Source organism: Montipora capricornis, chromosome 12 (genome assembly GCF_036669925.1).
Source record: "Montipora capricornis isolate CH-2021 chromosome 12, ASM3666992v2, whole genome shotgun sequence".
Taxonomy (NCBI): domain Eukaryota; kingdom Metazoa; phylum Cnidaria; class Anthozoa; order Scleractinia; family Acroporidae; genus Montipora; species Montipora capricornis.
Genome location: NC_090894.1, coordinates 3,755,142 through 3,762,641, shown reverse-complemented (window position 1 = coordinate 3,762,641; position 7,500 = coordinate 3,755,142). Strand labels below are relative to the sequence as shown.

The 7,500-nt window shown below is 39.8% G+C and overlaps 1 protein-coding gene across 3 annotated transcripts in view; it reads left to right on the top strand.

Annotated features, from left to right (window-relative positions):
• The window catches only part of LOC138026940 (uncharacterized), a 23,003-nt gene that overhangs the window by 2,140 nt on the left and 13,363 nt on the right, over positions 1–7,500 (top strand). Inside the window, exon 1 of one of the 3 annotated variants that reach the window (XM_068874413.1) lies at positions 6,343–6,444. The exons of 1 other annotated variant lie outside the window; for it this stretch is intronic. The gene's annotated coding sequence lies outside the window, so the exon portion shown is untranslated. Of the gene's footprint in view, positions 1–6,342; positions 6,445–7,500 lie in introns of those variants that run through there. One more of the 3 variants, XM_068874411.1, reaches the window with a different exon arrangement.

The following is a 7,500-nucleotide window of genomic DNA, read 5'->3' as shown; positions in this document are numbered from 1 at the left end:
GCTCATTTGCGTTTTATTCTCGAGTGTATTATGTGCAGATAAAAAAAGAGGCCCGCGGCAGATGACTGCAGTCGACGAGGAAACCTACTCTGCTCTTATTTCTTTAACAAAGGGAAAATTTGCCGTGCCAGTGAAGGCGTGCATTCGTTTCTGGCGACACACCCCTAAATTCAAAGTCCGCAAAGTTGATAGATTCAACAGGCTCTCTTTTCAAGAGAAGGAACTACTAAAGAAGAGGGAACTAAGTGCCCCTGTTAAAAAGGAACGGGGTCAAGAAAACTAAGATATCGGCTTATCAAGCGTTTCGAGGGTGTGAGTGAGAGGAAAACCCAAGAGATCTTGTCCAGGAGCCACCTCAACCAGAAAATGAACGCAAGATTCCAAAACAAAGCAATAATTCGACCTATTCGAGCTAAAGCAGTCCAGGTGAGAAATACGTTAAAATACTGACAGCATTTCGTTTATGTGGGTAGTTGAATTGAGCAGGGTCAGCAAGCCAAGTGGCTTATCGGTATCAACATCTTTATCCGGCTTTTGTCGCAAAAAGCGATTTGGGCATTTCCCTTTCCTCCTTTCTGGGGTGCTCGTTATTGCAGTCCTGGCCCACTCCCCCCTCCCCCCCCCCCTTCCTTACCAAATCAATGTAAAATATAGTTGAAACCACACCCACAGATGAGGTAGCGAAATAGCATCCTTTGTGAGGAAACAGCACTAACTGATAACACTCGAACCATGCAACTTACTGTCGAAAACCCAACGTGCTCATTATATACTGAACCAATTACCTCCAGTCACTGGACTAGGGAGGGAGGGCATTATTCAACGCCTATGGATTTGCCTCTACAGTGCTGATTTTATGTGATATCAGAGAAGGCCAAAGTGAGGGCAACTTAAAGTAATCGAACATTAATGTGAACAATGCTAAGTACATGGAAAATGTGTTCTTTGTGTCTTCGGGTCACGAATTAGAAGGGGAATGTTCAGTGAAGGTGATTTCAGTTTTCTTTCTGCGACTATGCATAACTAGACAAAATTACACTATGTAGACCAGCCGCATTCGTGGTTTATGGTCACTTGCGATTATGTTTTGAAAGTTCTCAAAATTGCACGAGCCGAGCCAATTTGAGAACTTTCAAAACATCACGAGTGACCATAAATCACGAAATGCACGAGCAGGTTCATACGATTTTTTATTTATTATATTCTCAACAATTATTACTCAAATGCGCTACTTTGTTCGTGCTTCTGTTCTTCCAGTTTTGGGTTTAGTTTTCTTTCAGTCGCCCATGTTTGCCGGACATTCAACCAGGTCTGTGTAGCTTTCAACGTGTTTTTGTTTTTCTCATTTTCTTTAAGTTGCTCAAAGACGTTTTGGTATGACAAAGGAAACCGACTGTCAGCCATTTTTTTTTCACTTTGGTGTTCAAATTTGGCGCTTCCCCGTGTTTCCATAGCAACTTCCGTACTGCACTCTATAACTTGGATTGCACTCTATAACCTATTTATGCATTCGCCATTGGTCAATCAGAAACAAGATATTTTGTTGAGTATATATTATATTATGTTATGTTATGTTATGTTATGTTATGTTATGTTATATTATGTTATGTTATGTTATGTTATGTTATGTTATGTTATATTATGTTATATTGGGCTACTCATGTATCTGTTGGACCGTGACTAAATATCGTGAAAGGAAGAAGTGGTCCTCGCTTTTATCTAGCCTGCGAATACGTTTGCGCTCACAGCCTATCATTTATCTAGATAATTGTCTATCAAAGACACCTTTTAAATTCAGGTTGCTTCAATAGGATTCAGTGACACACTCGGCTATCGCCTCGTGTGCCACTTTTTTGTTCTTACCACAATTTGACGTCATCTGTGTTCTATTACTGAACAGACGCACGGCAAAATGGAATCTATTTGTTAACTAGATTCCAGATTTTTTTTATCTGTTGCGTTACAGCGGTACTGTTAGGCCTACAATCATTGTAGTTTATACGTCGCGCTATCGTCGAATTGAATTCAAAGGAATTTATATTCTATTAAATTCGTCCTTCCGTCGACATTTATTGTACCGTGGTTTTTACACGTCGAATTAATGGGTCGAATTTTGGTCGATTTTACTTCTCAGCCGGAATGCAATATACCTGGTCAGAGGTATAATTAGTAAAGTGCGAAAACAATCTATGCATTTTAGTCGACGCGACACTGGTGCGACGGATAAACTGATGATGCTTTAAAGATATCATAATTTTATCCGTCTTCTTAAGACAGATAAAGCGTCTAGGACGAATTTAATATGACAGACGAATTGAACTCGTTTTAGACGACGCTCTACCGTCGAATTTATTTTAAAGTAGGATCTGGAATTAAATTCGTCTGAATTAAATTCGACGATAGCGCGACGTATAACCTAGGTTTTATTTGTGGCTTCAACACCTCTCTCAAAGTTGGCCGCTTCGAGAAATACAAAGAGAGAAAAAGACTATTGACACTGTCTCACTTTTCAATATCTGTGTACAAGTAAAATACCTACCAGCGTAACTGACACACCCAGGTCCCATTTGTTCAAAGGCCGGATACCTTTATCCCGCGGATAAGTCACTATCCGTCAGTTTCAGTCTCTCAAATATTTCAGTATTTGCCCTCGTGACCGTGAATATAGGTCATCTAGTTAAAAGGCGTGTGAGAAAATCTTGGCCAATGTTTACCATGAAGTATATTTTATACTCTGGATAGTGACTTATCCACTGGATAAAGTTATCCGGCGTTTGAACAACTGGGGCCAGAGATCGACACACGCGCTAACACTTGGGTGTGAATAAGAACACGTCGCTCGAACTTGCTAACATGTAACGATGTGACTGCGGAAAAAATTCATGCTGATTGGTAAATCACATTTTAATATGTTTGTCCCAATGGAAGAGATACTTGTTTCGCTCTAATTTTTCATTAGTTATGTGTACCAAACACTGAAACAAATTTGTTTTTTTCGACGTACAATTATTTTATTTATTATTCTCAGATTGAACTTTAATATTAATAACGCCATCTCGACCGCGACTATTGAATATGCATGATTTAATAATATGTATCTTAAGTCTGAAATTACATACACATTGCATCCAGTTTGAGAACAAAGTTCAAATGCCCCTAAATTGCCCCTTTCTTTTATTTTCTGCGCCCTTTTCCGGGATATGTGAATTTTAGATCTCAAATACTTCCGATGGTGTTGGTTCTATCGTTCGTACGTTTTTGGTGCCAATGGGAAAATGTTGACATGGGACCTATGACCACAGCATGCGTGAAGTGATTCCATAATCGCTTTTGTTCAGTCGTTGTGATTGTCTAGCTCGGGTGTAGTCAACATTCATTATAAAAGGGGAAACCGGAGATATCTCTCCGTTTGAGTGGTCCAAGAAGGTCCCTTACACCCTTTTGTAAATCTCGGTCACGCAAAAATATTTCGCCTTTTCACGCGTCACGAATAATATTCAAAATTCTTTCACGTTCACGCGAAATTCGAGACGATCACGTTTCACGTAAAAATAAAAATGAAATACACGCATTAATATTTTCACTTTTTGTAACCTTTCTATAAAGGTTTTTATCCTCCGAGTTTGACTCTTCGATCGAGTGGTCATCTAAATCGCAGGTCTGTCTAACTTGCAGAGATTCCAACCCTTTTTGAGTTTGAAGGAAATTAGGGAACATTTTTTAGCGCCGAAACCACGAACCTGTAGGAGGGGTCCGGGGGTATCCCCCTCCCCCAGGAAATTTTGCAAATTCAGTTTCTCTCAAGTGGTATTTTCCCTTTTTACACCATTTTTGTGATATTCTATAAGCTCTTTATTCTTATGACTGAGTAAGACTGCGGGCCTTACGAGTCTGCTCAAGACAGGGTATTCAATGGGGAGATTGCGCGAGACATTATAGGATACTCCTGAGGATACGTATTAAACGTTTTACACTCAGATCGCAAAAAGTACTTAAGATAAGAATTTTTTCCTTGTTTACAGAGTTTCATGATAAATCGGGAGAATCTGATAAAAATCGGGAAAGCGGGAGGACACACATCAAATTGGGAGAGTTGGAATCTCTGGGCTTGTCCTTGTTTGATGGAGCCACATTTCGACTTCTAACTAATGCGACCCTTTACTACACTGTAAATAGCAAAATCGAAACTGACATGGCCGGCATTCAGCGGGCGCCGCCGTGATTAAGTTACCGCGGCATGTTTACTCGCCAAACAGTAAAGTATCTGTGTAAAATGATGGCAAGATACCGGGTTTTTGTAAGTTTCTTTTTCTGCCAAGTGTTATAAAGTCTGACAATGAAATGAGCGAAGTCAAAACAAAGACCACAATCGCCCAACTCTTGTTTATGCAAAGTCAAAATTTTCTCTCCAAGACACGTACGACGTTATTTATCACCAGGTAATTCCATCACTTTGGAAATAGCAGCTACTTTATTATCCATCTGCGTCACAATTTTTCACTGATTTTGGGGCTCATTTTGTTGAAACTCAAGCACGCTTCCAACAGGCCTGTGAACCTTTCCTGCTTACAGAGCAATACTAAAAAACTTCTCCCACATCAGATTTCAACCTTAAGCTCGAAAATTTAATACACAACATGATATTATAATTCACAAAGGCAGAAATACCACAGAATCCTTTTCCAGCGAAAAATTTATTGAAACAAACAACATATTTGCTCTTAGAGGCGAAAACCTCTTCCTATTTCATTGCGTGCGTGAAGACAAGAAACTCAATCGTGTCAAATTACCATGTACTTCTGGGAAATACAGCTCACTTTGATTTCGGCTCGACGGGCGATAGATTGTTGTCGAAGTCCATTACTCGTCGCTTTTGAGATTCCAGGTGTTGGTTTTTCACCGCCTGCATAGTTTATCCAACTGACTTACCATTATTGAGCTCCATAAAGGTATATTTTGTTTAAGGATCCACTAACACGCCATTCGCGTTACATGACTTTTGGACGCCATTGCAGACTTAGTTAATGATTTCACTGTGTCCACCAGAGAAATCTACGCAGTTCCACTACCCTCTCGATCCTAAGAAAATACGCGCAGAAGGCTCTATGCACAAAGACACCACTTACCAGGGGAGTGACAGGCAAGACTTTTACCCACACGGAAAAAAAAAAAACTAAAAAAAATAAAACAACCAAACTACACGCAGACCTCGACTGGGTTTGCCATACTGGCAACCCAGTAATTATTGGATGAGGTTGAGCATGATAGCGGTAGTTATTAAGGCCAAAGTTTGTGTTATCTGCCGAAGCCGAAGGCCGATCTGGCGTACAACACAAACTGTGGCCTTGATAATTTATCGTTATCATGCGAAAACCGAATCCAATTATTGTTTTATTGTAACGACAAGAGGACTGACTCATCCATTTGTTTGGATGAGGGGAAACCTAAAGAATACACTGTGGTTGGCAGAGTCTTCTTCCTCTTCTCTGCTAGTTAGTGTGTTAGGTGACGTCACTTCTGCATGCATAAAACTATTGTCTGTAGGTATGACGTCAATTCTACATATGTAAAATCTGTTGTCTGTGGGTATGACGTAAGAGAAGCAGAGCAAGCAAGAATTACCTGCGTGCTTATAGCCAATCAAAATCGAGTTGGTGACACCAATTTATGATAATAACAATTATTGGGCGAGGTTGACCAAAATATCGTGATTTCTCAGTGGCAAGCAGAAGAGTTATTTGCCGAAGCCGAAGGTTGAGGCAAATAATTGATCTGCGATACACTGACAAATCACGATGTTTTGCGATAACCGAGTTCAACAATTGTTTTATCATTTATTATGCCTTTGATTTTTACAATTCCCAACAATTAAATCACTTTCTGAAAGCTCAGGAATGCGAAGTGCCATTTTTACACAAGGGTGTGGTTTCAATTACGCATGAGCAGGATAATATTTGCAGCAAAGCACTTAGTTGTAGGCAGTTATTTGCGGGTCATGTGGTAGGCTCTCGGCAAATGAAAAGGACGGAAAAATACATCGAATGATAAAATCAAATATTGGTTTTTGTGGAGAGGGGAAAACCGGAGTACCCGAAAAAAAAACCCTGGAGCAGAGAAGAGAAACAACAAACTTCAACCTACATATGACGCCGAGTGTGGGAATCGAACCCGAGCCACATGGTGGGAGCCGAGTGCTCTCACCACTGCGCCAACCCTGCTAATGGCCGATGGACATGTGGCTACGTGAAAACAAAATTGTATTTCATTTTATTCCTGATTAATTAATAACTTGTATTTTTTTGCATGTGATATGATGGATATCCTCTCTGCTATTACATTTGTAGGAGACCGCGTTTGGTGATCGTGATCTGATGAACACAATGGTTGAACTGAAGTTTCTCAGAATTTCCCGTGGCTTAGTTGTCTTAATATCGTTCCTCATGCGTAAGTGGTGTGGTGTTGGCAATCTTCTGTGTTGTTGATCACTTCGCATGTTCATTAAACTTTAAGATTCACTTCTGGCCAATTGTCTGTTACAATTGTGCTCAATTGTTCACATTGGACGATTGTTTGTCTTGAATGTGAGCAAAAACATATTTGAATCCATAGTTATTTATAAGATGTTTAGACATAATGAGATGCACCGAGGCATAACAACTGGTCATATATCCATGTAAAAGCTAAATCGGACACACCCTAACCTGGCCCTTATTTTCCGTTGGGCTCAATTAGGACTCAACATAGACTTAGTAGTCTTAATTTAAGTGCAATAAGAGCTGATTTACCATACCTCGCAGATTGTGAAGCAGGTAGGAATAGGTGGTTTGAAACCATTCTCTAGGGACACAGATAACAATGCTTTAATGTAGAATTGCTGGTGGACGAACAAAAGGAGCGAATGAGAGATCTTTTGTTTTCGCTCACCAACATGGCGGCGATGACGTAACGTGAAAACCACCTCTTGCCATACATATGGCCAAAACTAACCCCTGCCAAAGCCTATTTTTTGCGTGCGTAATAAATTGGTTTAAGTGATTATTTCGTATGTCTCGCTGCATGCTACATTGTGCGTTTTATTTCATTTGGTAATAACGTTTTTTTTTTGGAAATTCGAAATGGTGAGGAGGTTATTCAATGGGCTCCATTCGAACTGCGCAAATCAAAACAAGTGTCGACTGAAATTTCGAGAAATAATTTGCACCTTTCTTTCTAAAAGACGAAAGGAAAATTCAAACTAGATGTGGTATTATGCAGAACAATAGCTAATAGTTAGGAAAACCACCTAAAGAAAAAAATACTACTGTAGTTACGAACGGGAAACTGAAAACAAACATCTAGCTGCAGCGAAAAGGTTGTTGAACTCACTTGAAACAGCTGTAGAAATGCGATAGGTGAATGGAAATTACGCGCCTACAAAAATATGAAACTAGAAGTAGTCATAGATTAAAAAACCGGAGTATCAGAAACTTGTTTAGTCTCGGGTATGGTGACGCCATGTTA